General features: G+C 37.6%; 1 pseudogene; it reads right to left on the bottom strand.

Moving 5' to 3' along the window:
• Positions 1-23,116: 23,116 nt before the first annotated feature.
• Positions 23,117-23,835, bottom strand: LOC109676495 (pleckstrin homology domain-containing family F member 2-like; annotated as a pseudogene).
• Between the last annotated feature and the right edge of the window lie 2,278 nt (positions 23,836-26,113).

Genomic DNA, 26,113 nt, shown 5'->3' with positions numbered 1-26,113 from the left:
CATATAGTGAATTGAAAACTGCACAGGCAGTATTATCCTTAATATTCACACTCAAACATCACGGGATAAGATTCTGGAGTCTGACAGTGAGGGTTCAAACAGACCAGTTACCTGTCTTGTGTGTACCTGTCCTTGGCTGACCTGCATCCCTTAATGTTCTCTGAGAAAATGGTCTGAGATTCCTGGGTTGGTTGCAAGGGCTGATCCAGTGTCTCTAAACAGGGACAAGCAACCACTCCAGGCTTTCTTTAGGCTTGAACCAGAAGAAGTAGGAAGACAGCAAGAAAACTCTATTCCTCCATCTAGGTAGTCTCTTACATTCACTATCTGCCAATAATGTCACCATATTATAAATCCATCAAGGGTTTAATCCACTGATGAAGCCAGAGCCTTCATGATGTATCAACTTCTAAAAAGCCCTAGATCTGAACACTGTGGGTTCTGCACCAATATCCAGTGTTCAGAAGCCAGCTATTTATAGCTCAAAGGGACTTGGATTTGTGACATTGAGCACGAAAAATGTGTCCAGTACCATATGTCAGCATCATGATATTTGTAATGGATTGGATTATAGTACATGTATTATTAAACATAACCTGTTAATTTGGTTTTAGTTAGAATGCTAACATATTAATACCTATTGTGCATTAGAGAGCTTAGGAAACCTATGATTTGTTTGTTTGTTTGTTTTCTTATGTGGTCTTACTGTGTTGACAAGGGTGGTCTCAGACTTCTGGGCTCAGGCAATTTACCTGTCTGAGCCTCTCAAGTAAGTGGGAATGTGGGCATGTGCCATTATGAATGGTTTGAAACTTGTTAACTTTTTAAAAAATTGGCTTTTCAATAAAGATATTAAAATATTGATAAAAGGCACATTACAATATTCTAAGGTCAGTAATAAAGTTCAGTGGATAAATGACTATACAGTTGTTCAAACACATAGTATATACAAGACCCCAAATGAACCCTAGAGTAAATTCTGAAGTTTAAATGATTTGATGTCAATGAACCTTCACCCATAACATAGGGAATACTCTGGGTGGAATTTTGATGCCCTGAGAGGCAGTGCATTGTGTAAGGGCAGAGAGTGAATGGGAAACATAACTTTTATTGCTCACTTCATAGGTACCTAAAACTGCTTTCAAAAATAGTCGGTTAAAATTTAATTTCACCAACTATGCATAATTGCTCATCCTGTAATCCTGACTAGTCAGGAGATTGAGAAAAGGAGGAACACTGTTTGAGACCAGACTGGGCAAAAAAATTAGTGAAACCCCATCTCAAACAGTAAAATGCTGCGTGTGATGGTGTATGGCTATCATCCCAGCTATGCAGTAAGCCTAAATAGAAAGTTCATTTGAAAAATTCCTAAAGCAAAAAGGGCTGGGGGTGTCTTAAATGGTAGAGGGCCTGCCTAAGAAGTGCAGACCCTGAGTTCAAGCCCAAGTACCACAGAAAAATTAATTTCACCTGATACTATTATATGTCATTTTGACAATGAAAATGTAACTGTGTTGTATTTCTTGTGCAGTGCTATATGAAACCTGCATCTTTTCTTAGCACTGCCCTGCAACATGGCATGTATGAAATGAAAGGTTGGAGTTTCTGGCTAGGCTGTGAAGGAGACTATGGCATGTCAGTGACAGTCATGGAAGGGCTGGAGACCAGAGAAAGAGACCTTCAGGCCTTTCTTACTTGAATACCGATAGCTCTTCTGTTCTCCATATTTATTGTGACTCTGTCTGAGATTCCTTGCTGTAAAGGGGTGAGAAGAGAGATGACTGTCCCCGTTTATTCTTGGGACTGAGACTTGAAGAGTGGGTTGGGATTTAACTCCCAGGTTGGAAGCCCAAGTCCTGGCCCTGAGGGACACTTGACAACATTGCTTCTCAGACATGGTAGTAGGAAATGATGAGTCTTTTCACTTATATACTTTTTATGTTTTTAGAGTGTTTTTTGGTCCACAGTAAAACTGAGTAGAAAGATCATATTTCTGTGCTCCTCTGCCCCCTCACACTGGACTCCCCCAGTGTCAGCATTCCATACCAGAATAGCCCATTTGATATAATCAGCATCCCCTCAAGTCCATAAACCTATGGGCCAAAACTGACTCAACCTTCAACATATGAGACTGTAGGTGACAATTTTCCAAACCAACATGAAAAACTATGTAGGTGAAGATGCTTGTTAAAGAAAGTGCACATCAGGCAAAAATGATCTCTCAGAAGGAGATCTTCCCAAGCCTCAAGTCCAGAGCAAATGTTAACTTTTCTTGGAACCTTTTGCTGACTACCCTAGGCTCCTACTTTTATTTGTTTTAATTTTCAATAAATGTTTATAAATTCTTTTAAAATTTTAATTGTTGAGGATCGAAGCTCAAATGTATTGTCATTTTACTCAACCAACTCCATTTACATTCTATCAAGTTATCAGCAATATCAGTAATGACTATACTATTGGAATTCTTATTTGATATGTCAAGAAGTTGTTTTATAAACAACGATTCAAGGAACAAGAATGGCAATCCGTGACTAGAAAGTATGTACTGTGGTGGTAGCATTCCAAAAATTTCAGAAAAGGATGCATCCTCATAAGTTATTCCTTAATCTTAGACATATGAACAGTTTTCGCTTGTAATCTATATTCTCAATTCAGTTATTAAACAGTTATAAAGAGTGTTTTCATCTCTCACTGTTCTTCTTTCTCATTTCTCCTTATAATTATGTGGATACTAGTCATATAAATCCCTATCGGGTGATTTAGCACAGCCATTCCACTTCTGCAGATATAGAAAGCAGAATTTGAGAAGAGGAGAACTTCATATTTAAGAGTGTTTTTACTGAAAGATATTTAAAGCCAGGGTTATTTTGTTAATGATTTGCTGTGCTTTTATAAAAGGTTTTGGGGTAGGGTTTGAATGATGAATGTGAGCCAGCAGGAATTGCAGACATGAATTTTTTGTGGGAATAGCCTTTATGAAAATCTGCTGCCATTGATCACCACCATCAAATAGATCCTGGCACCTGTCATCCAGGGCACATGCGGTCCTGTCTATCAGGGAGGGTCAGATGATGACAGGCCTAGGAATGAAGAGCAATGATGGAGGAAACTCCCCAACTAAAGGTGAGTCAAAGTGCAGCATATGAAACAGAGTGGGTAGAAGAAATAAGTGGTAGCAGCATGATGGCTGGTGCTCTTGTGACATTAGTATTTAGGCGTAGCAGGGTATCTCGTGCCTCTAGTACTAGCTACTTGGGAGTTGTAGATGTGACCATGATGTTTCAAGGCAGGGCTGGGCAAATACACAAGACCCTATGTGAAAAATAAATGAAGCAAAAATGCCTGAGTGAGTGGCCCAAGTAATAGAGAGCCTGGCTACCAAGCATAACACCCTGATTTTAAAAGGCAAAAATAAATAAATGATAGATAGATAGGTAAATAGATTAAAAAACAAGGTTCTAGTGGCTCACATCCATAATTCTATCCAATCAGAAGGCAGAGATGAGTAGGATCACCATTTGAAGCAAGCCTGGGCTAAAAGTGCTTGAAACTCTACTTTGGAAATTCACAACACAATAAAGGGTTGATGGGGTAGCTCAAGTGATAAAGCACCTGCCTAGCAAATGTAAGACCCCAATACTGCCAAAAAAAATTATAGAATAAAGTTAAACACTCCCAAAATTAATCCAAAGAAAATTGCTAAGTGTTGTTTAAAGAATTTATGAAAAGCCCTAATAAATGAAAAATAGATATCATGTTCATAGATTGAAAAACTAATAATTTTAAGTTGGCTATATTATACAATGCATTATACACCCATCCTCTTCCTATGGGTAGAATAGGAAGGCTGATCTGAATATTCATGTGGAATTTCACAGTATCCTCATGAGACAATTCTAATAAAAACAAAGTGAATATTTACATTTCCCAGTTTCAAATCACCACAAGTCAGGTGGCAGTACCTCATGCCTGTAATCCTAGCCACTGGGGAGCCTGAGAAAAGGCCAACCTGGCAAAATTGTTTGTGAGACCCCATCACCAAGATAACCAGGGCAAAGTGGACTGAAGTTGTGCCCTAAGCAAACTCAAAGCACTGAGTTCAAACTATAGTTCTTCCAAAAAAATCATGCCACCAAACAACTGTAATCCAGAAAGTAAGACAAGTGGAATAAGCACATAGACAAAGGTTTAGGGAACTGAAATGAGAGTGCAATGATAAACCCCTCTGTGTGCAGTGAATTGATGATTGATAAGGGCCATAAACTTTAATTTGGGGAAAGAATGTCATCTTTATAAAGCAGTGTTAATCCACTGACTACCCACAGGTAGTGGAATAAAACTTTACCCTTCCTGCATACTACATGTATTGATAAACATTAAAGGGAACAGAGGCTTAAATGTAAGAAGCGAAACTAGAAAACTCCTATAAGCAATGGCTTATAGAATGTGACAGCAAAAGCACAGCAAAAAGTGGGAAAAAAGATAAATTTGTTTTCCTCAAAATTCAAAACTTTGTAAATCAGAAGATACTATCAAATTTGAAAGACTGGGCTAGTAGAGTGGCTCAAGTGGCAGAGTGCCTGTCTAGCACTATGAGTCCCTGAGTTCAAACACCACCACCACCAAAACAAAATTTGGAACACAATACTGTTGGACTAGTTAAAAACAAATCAACTCTTTTTCTGGAAGTACTGGGGTTTGAACTCAGGGCTTCACACTTGCTAGGCAGCTGCTGTACTTCTGAGCCACTCCATCGGCTCAAAACCAACTCTTTTCTCCTGTTTTCTCTACACTCAAACCAGAATACCTCTGACCAAGTGTGTGGGCCCCTATCAGAAAGTGCAGTAGTGGTATAAATAGACTAAGACATCCACTCAGAAAAACAGAGCAGGGAGAGCTTTGAGGAGTGACTCACAGAAATACCCATACTCACTTGCTCTTAAAACTTTAATGTTTTCATTTTATTTGATCGTAAAACTTACATAATAGCATAGAGTGAACATTACATTCTTACAGAATGGTTCAACAAATGAAAGTAAATTTGAGGCATTGCATCAGCTATTCACAAAAAGGAAAAAAAACAGATAAAATTTACATGTCTACCATGGTAGCAAGGAAATCAGTAGGGTGAGACAGGAGGACTTGAATTCAAGACCACTTAGGCTTCATTGTGAAACTGAAGTACAAAGTTGGTAACTAATTAAATGATGTTAATGGTGTTGTTTTCAAAATAAGAGTCTCGTTTTGTCTTTTGGGTTTTTTTTTCTTGCTGGTACTGGGATTTGAACTCATGGCCTCAGGCTAGCTAGGCAAACACTCTACCACTTGATCCACTCTGCCTGCCATTTTTGTGAGGGTTCTTTTTGACATAGGGTTTTTGTGAACCATGTGCCTGAGGGTGGCTTCAAACTGTGATCTTCCTGATCTCTGCCTCCTGAGTAGCTAGGATTACAGGCGTGAATCATCAGAGCCTAGCTAAGAGTCTTTAGTTTCATGCTGTTTTCATGATAGTTGTCTTCAGTGGTTAAACTGTTTACACTGGTAGAAATGGGATAGAAGGATAACCTGGATACCTTTTGTCTTTGTAATCCTTGTACTGCTCTTAGTCACATAGAGCAAAAATAGAAAACTTTTCTTTTTAAAGATTTTGCTTTAATTTTTAAATTTTTTTTGGGCAGTACTGGGTTTTTGAATTTAAGGCCTCACCCTTGCAAGGCAGGCACTCTACCACTTGAGACACACACATAGCTCCCCAGAGAACTTCCTTGAATTTGCTTTCCTTCACTGTCTACACCTCAACAATCCTTCATGTGATATATTCTGACCTCTGAAAAGGGCCAGAGAAAAGAGGACAGGAATAAGAGAATAATTCCCCTTACTAAAAGGAGGTATGAAGACCTTCCTGGGACACTAACCCAGCTTAGGTGTGTATACCCCTTAACTTACTTTGCAAATCTCTCCTGAGTTGGAGTTAAGGCTCAGTGATACAGCACCTGCCTGTGTGTAAGGTCCCATGTTTAATTATCCATAGTGCAATTATCAATCAGTTAATTAATAAATTTTGTCATTACCAGCAATATTGGAGTTATTCTTGGCATAGTGGTTCAGGTGTGTGACTTACGTGGATGAGAAATCCAAGAGCAAAATGGTCATTATGCTCATATCCAAGTTATGGCACTGTTAATGTGAAAGAAAAGTTATTCAATGATCATTGAAAATTCATCTGGAAAATTTATAACAGCACTGAAAGAGTGACTTTGATAGATGATAGGATTCATTTTGATGGAATTGTGTATAGTTGTTTGTAGACAACTCTGAATACTAATGTTCAAGGAAATACACTGTCACTATGTACAAATACATCATACTCTCTTCACTCAAATGGAACTCACATGGTCACCTAAATATTATTGTGATGTGACTTGTTTTCTCTGTTTTTATCTTTGCTTTTCAGTTCAATTATATCTTCAGAAAAACATAGTAGAACTGCAGTCTCCTACCAATTTATGAATTACTCATTTTCTCATTAATCATTCAGAATTTAACTCTATGTGTGTGTTTTTACATGTGTGTTTGTATCTGGGGTTCAAATTAAGCATGGGAACATGGTAAGCACATATTCCAATGCTGGGATATTTCCCAGCCCTACAATTTAACCTTCAAAATAATTACACACTAAGGCTGGCAAAGTTGTTGAAGTGATACAAGTATGAAGCCCTGAGTTAAAATCCTACATCAAAAAATACACAAAGATACTTATAAAATTATGGGAGCATAAGAAATTTAAGGAGATTAGGGAATAATTTAAAAATCTGAAAATTCCTTCTAACATATTCTGGAGTCTTCAAGTAGGTCTCTGGTTGTACCTACTGCCCTGATACATAATATTCATAAATGACACATACATTATGTACATATATACACAAAAACACTATGTACATATATATATGCTCACACATATGCAAAAACACTCCTTTCTTTGATCAAACTGCTTACTTTCAAAGAGAAACCTGTGCTTATTTAACAAAACAATTGAAAACACTCAGGAGTGAACCTTCATCCCAGCTTTCTTATTTGTGTGGTTCTGTATTTCACCGTTTTACATTGGTCTTTCTATTTAAAGCTACACACTTAAGAAATACCTTGATGAGGATGGAGCACAGCTCAGTGATGCAGCACTCGCTTAGCTTGTGTTAATCCTTGGTTCAATCCCAACAGGGGAAACAAAAAAGGATGTTTCTTTGTATGCTCTGTTGTATTTTATATGTATTATTTAGCTTATGAAATTATAATAAAATCAAGCAAGGTCACGGTACTAATATCTCTTAACAATGTAATATGTTTCAAATTTGAAATGTGATATAAAAACCAGTTTTTGAAGGTGATTAAAAGAAGAAAACCCTGTATGAAATCTGTGGTTTCATTACCCCTCCTCCCCATCAATGATTAAATTCCTTCTGCATCAAATACCTCTTAAAAACATACTTTGGCCTTTTTATGCTATTTTCAAAACCAGTATTACCACAAAAGACTGACTTCCAAGGTCACAACCACATATAGGCAAACACACCAGATAAAGTCATGACCCAGAGGCTGTGGCCTGCAGGAAGTACTTCATCATTCCCTGCAGCTGGTGCTTCCTAAAGGTGAGGTGCTGTAAAGACAGTGGCCAGCAGGGGCCTGAATTGCTGGGGTCTGCAGGTGGGAGGCTCCTGAGCTGACTCCAGGCATCTTGTAGGTTTCAGGTTAGATGTTCTCAGAGAGGGACATTTAATATTTTTCCTTTTGATTTTATTTTAACACTTGAGTTTTGCAAATAAATTAACATCTAAAATTTTAACAGCTTACCATATATATTAGATTTTAGAATATATAGCTCTCTTTATTAATTTTTTTTACTTCCTTTGAATCTGTCTTAACAAATTAACCTAAAGAGTGCTTTCAATTTGTGGTTTTTATCTGTGTAGAGTGTTTGCTTTTAATTTTAATCATTCTGGCTTTATTCTACAAAATATGTATAATAAAAGAGGCCAGAGATATGGGCTATTTAGAGCCCATGTGTTGCACTTTTACACAGTTCATGTCAAAGGATCTTATGGATCTTGAATAATGTATCAGCAGATCTGTTTTTGGGGGTTTGTTTGGGTTTCTTGTGTGTATGTGTCTTTTTGTTATTTGGTTGGTTGGTTGGACTAGTGTTTGAACTCAGAGCTTTATGTTTGCAAAGCTTACAAGGATGTTAGATACAAGTCCAGTCTTGTATGTGTGTTTCATTTAAAATATATTCAATGATCACCTGAATAGACCTATAACACAAAATGAAATTGAAGCAGCAATCAAGAGTCTCCCCAAAAAGAAAAGTCCAGGACCTGATGGATTCTCTGCTGAATTCTATCAGACCTGAAAGAAGAACTGATACCAACCCTCCTTAAACTGTTCCATGAAATAGAAAGGGAAGGAAAACTGCCAAACACATTTTATGAAGCCAGTATTACACTTATCCCAAAACCAGGCAAAGACACCTCCAAAAAGGAGAACTATAGGCCAATCTCCTTAATGAACATTGATGCTAAAATCCTCAATAAAATAATGGCAAACCGAATTCAGCAACACATCAAAAAGATTATTCACCACGACCAGGTAGGCTTCATCCCAGAGATGCAGGGGTGGTTCAACATACGAAAATCAATAAACGTAATAAACCACATTAACAGAAGCAAAGACAAAAACCACTTGATCATCTCAATAGATGCAGAAAAAGCCTTTGATAAGATCCAACATCATTTCATGATAAAAGCTCTAAGAAAACTAGGAATAGAAGGAAAGTTCCTCAACATTATAAAAGCTATATATGACAAACCTACAGCCAGCATTATACTTAACGGAGAAAAATTAAAACCATTCCCTCTAAAATCAGGAACCAGACAAGGATGCCCACTATTTCCACTCCTATTCAACATAGTACTGGAATTCCTAGCCAGAGCAATTAGGCAAGAAGAAGGAATAAAAGGAATACAAATAGGTAAAGAAACTGTCAAAATATCCCTATTTGCAGATGACATGATCCTATACCTTAAAGACCCAAAAAACTCTACTCAGAAGCTTCTAGACATCATCAATAGCTATAGCAAGGTAGGAGGATATAAAATCAACATAGAAAAATCATTAGCATTTCTATACACTAACAATGAGCAAACTGAAAAAGAATATATGAAAACAATTCCATTTACAATAGCCTCAAAAAAATCAAATACCTAGGTGTAAAGCTAACAAAAGATGTGAAAGACCTCTACAAGGAAAACTATACACTTCTGAAGAAAGAGATTGAGGAAGACTATAGAAAGTGGAGAGATCTCCCATGCTCATGGATTGGTAGAATCAACATAGTAAAAATGTCAATACTCCCCAAAGTAATCTACATGTTTAATGCAATTCCCATCAAAATTCCAATGACATTCATTAAAGAGATTGAAAAATCTACTGTGAAATTTATATGGAAACACAAGAGGCCACGAATAGCCAAGGCAATACTCAGTCAAAAGAACAATGCAGGAGGTATCACAATACCGGACTTCAAACTATATTACAAAGCAATAACAATAAAAATAGCATGGTACTGGCACAAAAACAGACATGAAGACCAGTGGAACAGAATAGAAGATCCAGATATGAAGCCACACAACTATAAGCAACTTATCTTTGACAAAGGAGCTAAAAATATACAATGGAGAAATAGCAGCCTCTTCAACAAAAACTGGTGGGAAAACTGGTTAGCAGTCTGCAAAAAACTGAAACTAGATCCATGTATATCACCCTATACCAAGATTAACTCAAAATGGATCAAGGATCTTAATATCAGACCCCAAACTCTTAAGTTGATACAAGAAAGAGTAGGAAATACTCTGGAGTTAGTAGGTATAGGTAAGAACTTTCCCAATGAAACCCCAGCAGCACAGCAACTAAGAGATAGCATAGATAAATGGGACCTCATCAAACTAAAAAGCTTCTGTTCATCAAAAGAAATGGTCTCTAAACTGAAGAGAACACCCACAGAGTGGGAGAAAATATTTGCCAACTATACATCAGACAAAGGACTGATAGCCAGAATATACAGGGAACTTAAAGAACTAAATTCTCCCAAAACTAATGAACCAATAAAGAAATGGGCATGTGAACTAAATAGAACTTTCTCAAAAGAAGAAATTCAAATGGCCAGAAAACACATGAAAAAATGCTCACCATCTCTAGCAATAAAGGAAATGCAAATTAAAACCACGCTAAGATTCCACCTCACCCCTGTTAGAATAGCCATCATCAGCAACACCACCAACAACAGGTGTTGGCGAGGATGCGGGGAAAAAGGAACCCTCTTACACTGTTGGTGGGAATGTAGACTAGTACAACCACTCTGGAAAAAAATCTGGAGGCTACTTAAAAAGCTGGACATCGATCTACCATTTGATCCAGCAATACCACTCTTGGGGATATACCCAAAAGACTGTTACTCCAGAGGCACCTGCACATCCATGTTTATTGCGGCACTATTCACAATAGCCAAGTTATGGAAACAGCCAAGATGCCCCAGCACTGACGAATGGATTAAGAAAATGTGGTATCTATACACAATGGAATTTTATGCAGCCATGAAGAAGAATGAAATGTTATCATTCGCTGGTAAATGGATGGAATTGGAGAACATCATTCTGAGTGAGGTTAGCCTGGCTCAAAAAACCAAAAATCGTATGTTCTCCCTCATATGTGGACATTAGATCAAGGGCAAACACAACAAGGGGATTGGACTATGAGGACATGATAAAAGCGAGAGCACACAAGGGAGGGGTGAGGATAGGTAAGACACCTAAAAAACTAGCTAGCATTTGTTGCCCTTAATGCAGAGAAACTAAAGCAGATACCTTAAAGCAACTAAGGCCAATAGGAAAAGGGGAACAGGTACTAGAGAAAAGGTTAGATCAAAAAGAATTAACCTAGAAGGTAACACCCACGCACAGGAAATCAATGTGAGTCAATGCCCTGTATAGCTGTCCTTATCTCAACCAGCAAAACCCCTTGTTCCTTCCTATTATTGCTTATACTCTCTCTACAACAAAATTAGAGATAAGGGCAAAATAGTTTCTGCTGGGTATTGAGGGGGGGAGAGGGAGGGGCAGAGTGGGTGGTAAGGGAGGGGGTGGGGGCAGGGGGGAGAAATGAACCAATCCTTGGATGCACATATGAATAATAAAAGAAAAATGAAAAAAAATTAAAAAAAAATAAAATATATTCAATGATATTTCTTAAATGATGATAAATGAAATTATCTGTACAGTTAAAGGGACCACACAAACAACAGTCTTCCTAGTGGGAATGGTATCAAATGAAATGTAGAATATAGCATGGACAAATGGTTATTTATAGACTTTGATTTTTAGAAGGGGGAGTATGGATGGAATATTATGAAGCAGTAAGGGAGGATTTGGGCTGAGGAGGGGATCACAGTAAGTAGATCAGCTGGAGAGTTGCAAGAGAGGAGAAAACTAATCAAATATCTAGTGTCTGGTAATTTTTGTTAATAGAATTCCCAGGCAGCTAGTGAAACTGGATTTTAAAAGAAAGTGCATGGAAAGTCCTTGAAGAAAGATATGGAGACTGAAGAAAGTTTCAGTATGCAAAGAATTATGTTGGATTGAGGAATTTGAATTTCTGTGGTGCTGTTTAATCTGTGGTGCTATTATTCTTGAGGGATTAATCAGTTATGGTCCCCTTCCATCAGTTGTGTCAAGGATTCTTTCTTCCCGTCCTATCTCAAACCTCCTAAGGATGTGTCTTTGACATTTCATGTTTTTCTTGGAATAGTTAAAAATTCTGGAAATCCTATAGATCTGAGAACACCTAACAAATTCTAGTAACTCAACTTTCTTCTAATTGTTCTCCTTTGTACAGGACCAAATCTACTAAAGAGTCCATGCAAGTAAAAATGAACCTCAGCTTTGCAAAGATGACAGAGATAGTCATATTTAAAAAGATTGACTTTAAATGGGGGAGCAGCATCTGCCAGAGGCTCCTTCACAGAATTTTTGAGAATACAGGTGCAGTCATTTATGTGAGAAAGACACAGGATCCTTGAGGATTGCCTTGAGGACATCTGTGTTCCTGCAGATAGTCCTAGAATGTTATCAGTGCATATTCAGAAAGGATCTTCCTTTATGAACTTAGGGAGAGCCCACCTTGTGTTCCTGGTAATAGAATGGTACTATATACAGAAATCTAAGTATGGGGATTGTTGGCAAACAACAAGCAGCATCAGTTTCACCTTATCATGCAGTGGGTTAAGAGGTTCATTCTGAGAGTGGAGCTAAATGTCATGGGAAGCTTAGTCCACTTCCGATGGTGGACCCGGACAGTTTTCAGTTTCTATATTCATTCCTCTACATTGAGCACATCAACCACATTCAAGTTTTTGGTTTCTTCCCCTTTCCCTTTGCATCCCACATGTGGCCTCCCCTTAATGTAACCCGTGTTCCATAACATGGCTGCATTTGATTTAGGTCTGTAATCTACCTACTAGGGAGAACATGTGGCCTTTGGCCTTCTGAGCCTGACTAACTTCACTTAAGATGATGTTCTCCAGTTCCATCCATTTACCTGTGAATGACAAAGTTTCATTCTTTGTGGCTGAGTAAAACTCCATTGTATATAAATACCACATTTTCTTAATCCATTTGTTAGTAGCATGGGTTCTTGGCTGTTTCCATAGCTTAGCTATTGTGAATATTGGTGCAGTCCTCATGGGTGTGCAAGTGTCTTTGTTGTAACCTGACTCATGTTCCTTTGGGTATATCCCTAGGAGTCTTATTGCTGGATCATATGGCAGATCTATTTATATTTTTTTAAGGAGCCTCCATAGTTTTCCATAGTGATTGTATTAGTGTACATTCCCAACAGCAGTGTATGAAGGTTCCTTTTCCCCCGCATCCTCACCAACATTTGTTGATGGTGTTCTTGGATGGTAGTTATTCTAAAAAGAGGAAGATGGAATCTTAGTGTGGTTTTGATTTGCATTTCTTTATGGCTAGTGATGGTGAGCATTTTTTCATGAGTTTTTTTAGCCATTTGGACTTCTTTCTTTGAAAAATTCTGTTTAGTTCAGTTGCCCATTTCTTTACTAAGTCAAAGAGTTTTGGGGAGTTTAATTTTTGGGGCTGTCAATATATTCTGGATGTCAGTCCCTTGTCTGATATATAACTAGCAAAGATGTTCTTCCATTTTGTGGGTGGCCTCCTCAATTTAGAGACCATTTTATTTTTGTTGTGCAGAAGATTTTTAATTTTATATAGTCCCATTTGTCATTTCTTTCTCTTTGTTGCTAAGCCCCTTGAGTTCTACTGAGGACGTCATTGCCTATGCCTATTGCTTCCAGTGTATTCTCTGTACTTCTCTGGGTTAGCTTCAAGGTTTCAGATCTTATATTGAGGTCCTTAATACACTTTGAGTTGATACTCATGAAAAAATGCTCACCATCACTAGCCATAAAGAAATGCAAATCAAAACCACACTAAGATTCCACCTTCCTCTTGTTATGATAGCTACCATCCAAGAACACCATCAACAACATATGTTGGTGAGGATGCGGGGGGGAAAAGGAACCTTCATACAGGGTGACAGATATGGATCTGGTTTTAGTTTTCTGCAGGCAGATTTCTAGTTTTCCCAGCAAATTTTGTTGAAGATGCTGTCTTTAATCCAGCATATTTTTTGGCATATTTGTCAGTAATTAGGTGGGCATAACTACCTGAATTCATATTTGGGCCATCTATTCTGTTCCACTGGTCTGTTTTTGTGTCAGTTCCATGCTGTTTTTATTGGAGGGCTCTGTAGTATAGTTTGATGTGGGGTATTGTGATACCTCCAGCATTGCTCTTTTTACTTAGTATTGCCTTGGCTATTTGTAGTCTTTTTTATCTCCAAATGAATTTTAGGGTTAATGTTTCAATGAGTGTGAGGAATGTCATTGGGAGTTTGATGGAAATTGCTTTGTACATGTAGATTGCTTTTTGTATATAGCCATTTTTACTATGTTGATTCTACCACTCAATGAGCATGGGAGATCTTTCCACTTTCTGTAGCCTTCTTTGATTTCTTTCTTCAGTGGTTTGTAATTTTCCTTATAGAGTTTATTCACTTCCTTTGTTAAGTTTATTCCTAAGTATTTTATTTTTTGAGGCTATTATAAATGGAATTGTTTTCCTATATTTTTCCCAATGTGTTCATTGTTGGTATATAGAAAAGCTATGGATTTTTTGCAAGTTGATTTTGTATCCTGCTACCTTGCTGAAGCTGTTTGTCATGTCTAGAAGATCTATGGTAGAATTTTTTGAGTCTTTTAGGTATAAGATCATGTCATACACAAATAGAGATAGTTTGACTTCTTCTTTACCTATTTGTATTTTTTAAATCTCTTTTTCCTGCCTTATTGCTCTGGCTAGAAATTCCAACACTACGTTGAATAAGAGTGGGGAGATTGGGCACAGTTGTCTTATTCCTGACTTTACAGGACATGGTTTCAGTTTTTTCCCTGTTAATTATGATGTTGGCTGAGGGTTGTCATATATTGCCTTTATTAGGTTGGAGTACATTCCTTCTGTTCCTAGTTTTATTGGTGCTTTTATCATGAATGGTATTGAATCATATCGAAGGCTTTTTCTGCATCTGTTGAGATGATCAAGTTGTTTTTGTCTTTGTTTCTGTTAATGTGCTGTATCACATTTAATGACTTGCGTTTGTTGAATCATGCCTGCCTCCCTGGGATATAGCCGACTTGGTCATGACATATGATCAATCTTTCCGATGTGATGTTGAATTATGTTTGCCATTATCTTATTGAGAATTTTTGCATTTATGTTCATTAAGGAGATTGGTCTGTAGTTCTCTCTTTTGGATGTGTCCTTGTCCAGTTTGGGGATGAGTGTCTTACTGGCTTCATAAAGTAAGTTGGGCAGTGTTCCTTTCTTTGCTCTTTCATAGAAAATTTTAAGGAGTGTTGGTGTTAGTTCTTCTTTAAAGGTCTTGTAGAATTCAGCAGAGAATCTATTTCTGATTTTATTAACTTGGGTTTTTTTCCCTCCTCATTTCAGTCAAATTCTCCAAGTGTTTATCAATCTAGTTTATTTTTTCAAAGTACCAGCTTTTGGTTTTGTTGATTCTTTGTTTTTCTTTTTGTTTTAGTCTCTAATTCATTGATTTTAGCCCGTATTTTTATTTTTTCTCTTCTTCTGGTTGTTTTGTATTTAACTTGTTCTTGTTTTCCCAGGAGTTTGAGATGTAGCATTATGTCATTTAGTTAATTTTTTCTGTGTTTTCAATATATGCACTCATGGCTATAAACTTTCCTCTCAGGATTGCCTTTGCTGTATGGCACAGTTTCTGATAGATTGTGTTTTCATTTTTACTAAATTCCAGGAAATTTTATTTCTCCCTTATTTCTTCCATGACCCATTGATTATTGAGCAATGTGTTTTTCAGCCTCCAATTGTTCACATATTTTCTGCTGCTGGTTTTGTTGTTGAGTTCTAGTTTTATTGCACTGGGATCAGATCATATGCAGGTGGTTATTTCAGGTTTCTCATATTTGTTGAGACTTGCTTTGTGCCCTAAGATAAGGTCTATTTTGAAGAAAGTTCCATGGGGTGCTGAGAAATATATATATTGTGCTGTTGCAGGGTGGAATATTCTGAAGACATCTGTCATGTCCACTAGATCTGTGCTGTCCTTTAGTTGTAGGTCTCTTTTTGGACTTTTGGTCTGGATGACCTATCTATTGCTGGTAGAGGGGTACTAACAACTCCCACTATGACTGTATTGGGATCCACATGTGGTTGTAAGTCCTTTAGTGTATGTTTAATGAAGTGCACAGACATTGGGTGCATACAAGTTGATAATTATTTCCTCTTGATGTATTACTCCAGTATGAAGTGACTTACTTTGTCTCTTTTGACTAATGTAATTTTGAAGTTCACTTTGTCTGATATAAGTATTGCTACTTCTGCCTGTTTTGGGGGATAATTTGCTCGGTAAATCTTCTTCCAGCCTTTCACCCAGAGCCACTGTGGCATTGAATTTGTGAAGCTGTTTTTGCTAACTTACACTTTCGGCCAGGGACAGAAATAACACATCAACTAGCTAACAACTAAGCTAGTCACAATGCAGTAATTAAGTCTTCATGTTTTTCATTGGCCATTTTTACTTTTCTTTTGAGATTAATCATTCAGTCACATACCCATTCATTAATTGGATTGATACTTCTCTTGGAATTTATGGAGATTTTTTTGAGCTCCATGTCACATGTGTACTTTGTCATGTTGTAGCTGGCAACAGTTTTCTCCTACTGACTGTTCATAGTAGTGACTATTTTCTTTGCTATGCAGGAGCTTTTTGAGTTTGTTGCAACCACATTTGTCAATCCTTGCTCTTATTTTCCAGGCAATTGTAGTCTCATTCTGGAAGTTGTTGCCAATGGCTTTACCTCTCAGTGATTTTTCTCTGTTTTACTGGATTACTTTCAATGCTTCAGGTCTTACATTAACATCTTTGATTCACTTTGAGTTGATTTTAGTTCAGTGCAAGCAACAGGGATCATCTAATATCAGTATCCTACATGTGGTGTTCACTTTTCTCAACATATAATTTTGACACTTTTGTTGAAAATCACATGACTTTAACTCTGTGGGCTTATTTCAGAGTCTTCTATTCCTTTGGTCTAGATGCTGGTTTTTGTGCTATTGCCATGCTGTTTTGTTATTGTGAGTCTGTAGCATAATTTGAAGGAAGATACTGTGATTCCTCCAATGTTGCTGTTTTTGCTCCGTATTTCCTTGGCTATTTGAGTCCTTTGTGCTTCCACATGAACTTAGGGTTGATTTTTTTTTAACCTGAGGAAGAATGTCATTGGGATTTTGATGGATATTGCATTGAAATTACATGAAGTTAGTAATAAGTTTGCAAAACAAAACATTCAAAACATTGTACAAGAATTATATTCACTGTGGTTGGTGGAGTGGCTCCACCAGCCCTTTGTTCAACCTCTCCTACCACCAAAAATGGCTTTGCTGTTATTGGTTCTATGAGTAAATGTTGAAAGATGATTTACTGGCTTTGAAATTTGAATGGTAGACTGGAAAATTATGTTGTTTTACATAAAAGTAAAGGGATAAATTATATATCCATAGTTTGCTTCCTTTTGCCTATGGCCTTACTTTTGAAAGATCTGAATCTAGAGTATTATCCCTAGAAATCTTTTCAGTTTCATGCATGTCTTATTAGAATTGGAATATAAGAAATTTAAAAATAAGTTACCTTATAATTATGAATACATTGCAGCAAACTAATTTTGATTGATTACTCATTGCTTACAAGAAAATTCAAAATTAGTCTGCATCTTTTGTTTTTTAGTTTAGACTGGTGACACTCATACTCTAAGCATATATCTGTCTTACCTATGTCACCAATATATACTGAATCACTTCCTATATTTTTCCTTGTGTATTATCGTACTAAAGTTAACATGGTATAGTAGTTTAAGTTGTCAGTATAGATTTTATTCAGTAATTACTGTTATTATCAGAAAAGAATCTCACAAGAATGGAACTTAACTCTAATTTGTATGGAGGTAACAGCTTTCTATAAAGTTGTGATGGAGAGTAGGAATGGGTGGTTAAGTGGAGTCTTAGTGAAGTTAGGAAAGTGAAAGTTACAGAAAGCAGTAGGCAGTAGGGCTATTCAATATGAAATCCAGTTGGGTTTCCTAACTGGATCTTATTAAGGTAGTCAGGCTGAGGGACTATAATTTCAGCTACTTTGAGAAGATCTGGAGAATCACAGTTCAAGGACATTCTTGGCAAAATGTTAAGAGTTCTGTTTGAACAAATAAGCTGGACTCTAGTGGCCCACACCTGTAATCCCAGCAATGGGAGTCCCAGTTCAGGAAAAGAGCAATCAAACCTATTTGCAGACTTAGAAAAGCAAAAAGCACTGGAGACTTGTTTCAAGTGTCAGTGTGCTTGCATCACAGGTGCAAGGTCCTTAATTCAAATGCTGGTACCACCAAAAAAAGAGAAAAGAAACAACAAAACAAACTGAAAAGCAGCAGAGGCTGAGAGATATGGGCTTGTGTGCAGGGCTTGGGTGTTGTGCAGCTTGGACCACATGCTCAGGTATTTCAGTTCAAGGAGGACACCGTGCTCCCTGCCCTGTGGCAAAGACAGCCAGTGGCACAGTAGCTGGCAGCTGGGAAGGGCTTGAGTAGTCAGGTATGGGACAGCATGTCCCGTGTGGAGGAGAGGAGATCAGAGGGGCCTGCACCTCACATGAGGACCAGTTACTAAGCAGATGGAGTGAGAAAGTCAGCAGCACTGGGGTTTCTCTGAGCCTGGGGAATGTTCACTTTTATTCAACATATATTAAAGTTTGTAGGACTTAGAATATTGATGTAAAAGTTGACAGGTCCAAAACCCTTGGTTTCAGAGAACCAGATAGGATACGTTCGGAGTCTTGGTAGTTAACATTCACACTGTGAGTTGTTCTGGCTGCATTGTGTCATCTCTGTCCCACTATGTGTCTTGTCTTGTCACCCAGAAGTTTTCATGATGGATGTTTGTCTTTCAAGTCTGAACGAGGTAATGCATGGTGTTGATGGCGACACGTGGAGGGGAGTGAGATGAGTGACCATGGCACAGTTTGGGGGAAGATGCACTACTTTTCTCAGTGTGAAGATGGTGACTGTCCTGAGGTAGGGTACATTTCTGTCTACATGACACTGCAGTATGGCATTGTGATTTTGGCGAGGATGATTGATATGAGGTTCTGAGAGTATTTTGGAGTGGCAAGGATTAGGGGCAAGTAGACTAGATTCAGAAGGGAGTTTTGGGCCCTGGTGTTTTAGAGGTGAATGGGTGTTGGTGTGTTGGGAGTTAAGATCAGGATGGCACTGGTGGAAGACCAGAGATTGTGACCAGAGATATCTGTGATACAGTGGTTGTTAGGGCCACTGGGGTGTCTAAGGCAATGTAAAGATTAGTGGGATGACGACTGTAGTGTGGAGGGAGGAGGGGGAATGAGAAGTGGGTGAGGGCTGAGGTGATGATTTTATTGCAAGATAACAATTTTTTAGTTATCTTTTATTCAGCAGTCCACTATGCATATTGCGATCATGCTTCTTTTTTTCCCAGTTTTTAGGAATGCACACCATGCCTGGAATAAAAGGAATGGCTGCAGAAATGTTTTGTTTGGTTTCCTTGCCTATTTGAGTCCTGTATGGTCCTTAACCCTGCACTTTGATGTGTGAGGGAGATGGTGAAATGTGTAAAACTTGTTTTAGGCACATGAGTGTTGTGCCAGCTGAGACCATAGGACTGACTCTTTTTTTCATTGTTCTTCCTGGTTTTCAGAATCCAGATTGAAAGATTTTGCCAGGCACTGGTGACTAATGCCTATAATCCTAGCTACATGGAAGCTGAGATCAGGAGATTGTGGTTTGAAGCTAGCCTGGGCTAATAGTTCCTGAGACCCCATCTGCAAAAATAACCAGAGCAATATTGAGTGCAGTTTTGGTTCAAGCGGTAGAGTGCTTGCTATCAAGTGCAAAGCCCTGAGTTCAAAACCCCATCACATCAAAAAAAATTTTAAAAAGATTGAAAGTTTTATTGGGATTGCAAAGTCTTGGCCATGTCAGAAACTTTGGCCATGTCAGAAACTGACTGCTAGTGCACAAGCAGGAGTGTCCAAAGCTGTGCTATTGTGGTGCTGATAGTTTCATCCATTCCCAGGTCATTCTCAGATCTGTCCTGCTCGAATTTCAGCCACACGCTGCCTATTTTGGGAAGTACCTAGGTCAGATGAATATTGAATACTCAGGTGCATCTGGGAAGACAGCTCCCCTGGCTGAGAACGGACAGACAGTTTTGTGTGGGATTGTGCAACCTTAGCCTGTGGAAGATGGCAGTGACCCCTACAGGTAGCTGCCATAGCATGTACTACTTACACGTTCTTTATCACTACGACCCTGTGGAATAGGTGTGAAGGAGATGGGTTTGCATAATCTCCTCTTAGTGTGCTGATAGCAGCCCCCTCCCAACAGTTCTGCAGAGGCTCTAATGCAGGAGGTAGGGAAAGTAGCAACAGGGTAGGTTGGTTGCTTTGAACAATTTTTATATATCACAACATGTGAGATTTCTAAAGCGGTTACTTTATTTCTTTATCAGGCTACAAACATCTCCATTTATGAAAGATTGGTCACAGGCATTTTTCAGTTTGTTGATTGGTTTTATTTTTGGTGGTACTGCAGTTTGAACTCAGGGCTTTCTGCTTCCTAAGCTTCACTCTATCACTTGAGGCATACCTCCAGCTGTACATTTTCAACTCTGATATCATGTTTACTTGCATGTTCTTGCACCTTTTGGTCATACATTCATGCCTGCACTTTTGATGAGGGAGGTAGTTAATTCCGTCTTTATGACAGGCTTTACATGGAATGCCATTCAATTGTTAACCTATCCTGAAATGTGGACATGCCATCTGATGTAGTCCCTAAATCTAGGACTGCCTTACACTCTACTGCACAAGGAATGCCTTAGCCTGGGAATCCCAGCCAAGTCAAGCTTTGCTGGGTGGGAATCCTATGACCTCTGAGACTCATGTGGTACTAGGCTGGAATTCCTTGATCAATAAGGCTGCTGGAAGGATAGCACAGTCCCAAATCCTGTGGCCTGCCCGATACTGGTTGCCTTCTACCACCCAAGGCCACTGTTCCTATCTGCAGGGAAGCAGATTATAGATCACGGTTAACTGGAAGGGACTATGGACTCCAGTCCACGGTGACTGGCCTGGAGTTGGGTATCATGGGATTGTGCCCAAAGTGCTGGGATTTACCATTCTGGGCCCAGATTTAAAGATAACTAGAAAGTTCTTTTCCTAAGCAAATGGCATCTCTCTCTGTACTGTGCTTTATGGTCTTCAGGGATAATGTAAAACTTCCCTTCCTATCCACTTCAGCCTTCTTGTTATGAGGAGGTCCTGTGACCTTTAAGCTCATTGTCATAGTCTTATGAAGATATTGTCTTGCACAGGCAGTTGTACAAATTGATGTTTTTGCAGAGATGATCACTAGAATGTCCTAGGCTTCCATTTTGCTTTGCCCTATAATTCACCATTTTTTGTATGTTAATTTTTATAGTTATTTATTGGCAGTAATAATGTTGGAAGTAAGTGCCTTGTGTTTTTCAGGTGGGCCCTTTACCACTTGAGCTGTCTTCTCAGCCCTTTCATTCACCCATTTTTAATTATGATATTTTTCTTTTTGATTCATAGGAATTTCCTATATATTCTGCATAATAGATCTTAATCTATGATCTTTTAAAAATATGTTCTCTTAATCTTCATGTTTATTTTCATTTTTTGATAGTGTAGTTTGAGTTTCTTTATTGTTTATCAATTTATATATTTATTTACATATTGGGGATTGAGTCCAAAGACTTGTGTATAATAGACAAGTTGTATACCACTCAGCTAAATCCACATCCCTTGTTTTTGAGACAGAACCTCCCTATGTAGTTCAGACTGACCTTGAATTGGCTATCCAGCCCAGGCTGATCTCAATCTCAGACCTTCCTTAATCTGCTTCCCAAGTTCTTCAACTACTGTGGTAAGTCATCATGCACACAACTGATAGTATTTTTTAAATCACAAAATTTCTTCATTCTAATGAAATTCAGTATCATTTTTACTGGCATCAATTGCACTTTTGGTGTTATATAGAAACCATTATTTCAGTGAAGATCATGAAAATTTATTTATGTTTTCTCTTTATAAGTTTTATGGTTCTTGATCTTATGTTTAGGTGTATGATCTGTGTTGAGCCCATTTATATGGCTTCAGTGAGAATTCCAAATTATATACATGTGTATATCCACTTTTCCTAGCAACATAATTTGAAAAATATTGTTCACATTGAGTTGGTTTGAAAACATTGCAAAAAATCACCTGATCATAATTTTAAGGATGATGTTTTAGACATTGAACTTTACTCAGTGGTTTCTGTGTGTAGCTTTAGGTTGATGTAACAATATCATTTTTGATGCTTTTATTAATATGTATAATTGTACAAAGTGTTTTCCCCATGGTATTTCACATGTGCCTACATTGTATCCTGATAATGTAAACACTCTCTCCATTGCCCTGTCTTTTCTCCATCTCTCTTGTCTTCTGGTTTTCAATAGCTTTTATGGGGTCTCCTTATGCCCTCTCCATGCAGACACACTGTATTTTGCTGTTATTCACACCCATCATACTCTTATTCTCTCCCACCTCCCCTTCATTCTTTGCAGAACAGTCTCTTAATTATAATTCTGTCACGTGTGTGTATGACTATTTTATGAAAAATATTTATTCTTATAAAATAAAGAAACTTCTAAATTTAGTTATTTATAGCTGTGAGATAAGAAGTATTCCTAATTATATGCATTTATAAACACTCATTTTATTACCTTAAAGACACCAGTGTATTTTTTAAAAATAAATCAAAAAGTGAGAAGGTAGGGGCTTATATTTCATGTAACAGTGGTAGTACCACAAGTTACCACTTGGTATACAAAAAAAAAGTTTAACAGTGTTTCCAAACCATGTTTTGCCAGCCATTACATAGCATGGTTAGAAAAAGAGCTAACAATATTATTAATTAATAACATTATTCTCTTGTTTCCACCATTCTATTCTCAAGTTTTTCCATATAACAGAAAAAAAACCAATGTAGTACATGATATGTTAAATAAATATGTTTTCTCAACTTTCCAAGAAAATAATCTAGAAATAAACAGAAATAAGAAACCAAAAATTTATCTCATCTATTTGTAATAGTCTCTCCCAGTAACAGTACAGAGCAAGGGCAGAAGGCAGGACTGGGGAGCATGGGAGACCTTCTTTCTATAATATTATATTGATGGAAATTGGTAAAAATTTTCTCAGGCAAATCCATGGCTAGAACAAAACTGACAGAGTTCAGAGTTTTACATTCCTCCCAAAGCTGATTTCTCTGATATTCACGTCTGATTAAATATTTCAAAATATGTCCTTAGTCACTATTATCATCATCATGAGATACATCAGTTAAAGAAGATTCCAATGGCTGAATGTAAGAGTCTGATCTAAAAGGCTTTGCCATATCTCCCGTGGAAAGAAGATCATAGCAGAAGTCACACATTCACACGTGCTTAGAAGACTGGATGGGAAGAAGAAAGCTCTTTCACAGCAGGGCCCACAAACAACAAAAACTACATTTTTAGCAATGGTGACAATAATGAATTTGCTTTCTGACAGCACATAAATACAGTCAGCCTCAGAGTCAGGAACCCAGACAGCAGTATGGTCATTACTAGGTGACTTCCCACTTTGGGAGAGTAAATCAGTAACACATTTATTTATGCAATTCATCCATACTGACTTGTCAGTGGCAGTGACAACATACATCGCAAATGACTTGGTGTCTTAATAAGCCATCTGTTCCTTAATTCTCCTTCATTTTTTGATGGAATCCATAGTGACATTTCCAGGAGAATAATATATCGTTTGTTGTATTTCTTCCTCTGGATGACAGTATTGCCATATACAAGAAGGCCATTAAATACAAAAAACTGCTTTGCTTTAGGCTTCTTTCTGCACAGCTTAGTCAATACTCCTTCTCCGAAAAGAACTCGTCCAGGTATGGTTAAGGGTTAACCAGCTGCTTCAAAAGTTTTCCATTCTACTTATAAGTCTAGTATTTGCTTCATTGATTGCCAAAAGATCCACCATCTTTGGCTAATAGTCCAGCAGGGTGTAAGCAGTGGGTGGTTGGCCCATGCAATCACTTGCAGGTGACTCCCCAACCTAAGTTGAACCAGACAACAGCTTCCCAGGCTGGCTTTTCTCATGCATGCACACTGGCGCATACTCACCCAGACAACAGGTGGAAGGACACACATATCTGTATATATGTCTTGAGAGAGGAATCATGGGACCGTTGTCTTCTGTTCTTCTGAACCTGGTTTCACTTAAAATGATGATCATCAGTTCCATCCATTTTATTGCAAATGTCCTAATTTCATTCTTCTTTAAGATAGAAAAATTCTCCACTGTACATGTGCATGATATTTTCTTTATCGATTCATCAGTTGAAATGCACCTAGTCTTATTCCATAGTGTGGATATTGTGAATAGTGCTGCAAAAAGCATGTATCCTGTCTTACATTCCTTTATATATGAGCCCAGTGGTCATATTTGCAGATAATATGGTAGTTCAATTTTTAATTTTCTGAAGAAACTACATAGTACTTTCCACAGTGAGTGCACTAATTATATTCCCACCAACAGTGCTTTTTTCCCCACATCCATGCCAGCATTGTTTCTTGTTTGTGTCCTGATTTTTTTAAGAAAGTATTTTATTTTAATTGAGTTTCAGTCAGAATTTATGTTGATCAGGCAGGCATCTGCACGAGGTTTTCAGTTTTCCATTTCAAGCTGTTAGAAATATCACATTTTAAAAAAACCCAAACTAGTAACCTTAAATTTTATAATGTATTTTCTCTTTCACCAGTGCCACCTTATGGGTCTAACCAAGAATTCCTATCAAATTTTACTACTAAATAGGGAAAAGGATGAGAATTTGGCTTATGTTCTCCTAAGACTTTAGTGCCAGCATACTTATCAACAATTACATTAAGGTTGGTTTGATTTCCTAGGATTTATATAGTGGGTTGAGTTTACAACCATTTGTGAGTTCTACTTCAGATATTTGTATCACATCAAATTCTAGTTCTTTCTTCCACAATGAATACTTTTTGAAATATTATTTTTAGATATTTCCACTGTTCCTAAAACAGACTATATTCCATGCCAAATTTTTTTTTCGGACTGGGAAACCAGTGCTAAAGTTCACTATTCTTTTGTGTGTGTACTCTGGATGATAGAATTTATAAATGTGGTAAGATGCAAATGTCAGCGTCATATTGATTTGCATTTCTTTTTAGCCAGAAGTTTTCAACATTTCTTCATGTATTTATTGGCCTTTTGTACTTACTGTTTGGAGAAATGTCAATTCAGTTCATTTGCCCATTTATTAATTGCAAATTAATAATGCAAGTATTAATGTTGATTCTTTTGGAGTTTTTTTTTTTTGGAGGTCATTGTATATTCTGTATTTTAATCCCTTTTCAGTTGAATAGCTGGCAAAGATTTTCTCCCATTGCATAAGCTGTTTCTTTATGCTGGTGATGTTTCCTTTGCTGTACAGAAGTTTTTTTAGTTGAATGCATTCCCATTTGTTAATCCTTGATCTCATTTGTTGAGCAATTAGAGTCCTATTCAGGAAGTTGTTTCCTATGCCTATTTCTCCCAGTGTTTTTTCTCTGTAGTACAGGGTATTGATTTTGTTTTTGTGTTGGCAGTACTGACATTTGAACTCTGGGCCTCACACTTGCTAAGCAGGATCTCTGCCACTTCAGTCATTCTACCAACCCTTTTTTTATGTTAGGTTTTTTTTGAGATAAGGTCTCGTGAACTGTGTACCTACATTGGCATCAAAACATGATCCTCCTGATCTCTGCCTCCCAAGGAGCTAGGATTGTAGGAATAAGCCACTGGTGCCCCACCCCTATGTAGTATAGTTTGAACTCTTGTGGTGTTGCTCTTTTTTGCTCAGCATTAGTTTGTGTGTTTGAGGTCTTTTGTGCTTCCATATGAACTTTGGGAATGATTTTTCTTCCTCTGTGAAAACTTTCCCATTTTGATTAGGATTGCATTGAATATATAGGTGGCTTTGGTAGCATAGCCATTTTCACAATGTCCATTCTGCCATGCCATGAACACAAGAAACCATTCCATCTTCTAGTGTCTTCCTTCAATGTTTTATAGTTCTCCTCTTAGAGGTTTTTTCACCTCCTTAGTTATTTTATTTTACTTTTAGAGGCTATTATGAATCAATGTTTCTTGATTTCTGTCTCTGCCTGTTGATCTTTGCATATATAAGCAGTCCTGATTCTTATATATTGAATTTTGAATATTTAAACTTTGCTGAATGTGTGTATGAGATATG

Source organism: Castor canadensis, chromosome 19 (assembly GCF_047511655.1).
Source record: "Castor canadensis chromosome 19, mCasCan1.hap1v2, whole genome shotgun sequence".
Taxonomy (NCBI): Eukaryota; Metazoa; Chordata; class Mammalia; order Rodentia; family Castoridae; genus Castor; species Castor canadensis.
Note: the sequence above shows the minus strand (reverse complement) of the source record. Positions and strands in the feature narration are given on the sequence as shown.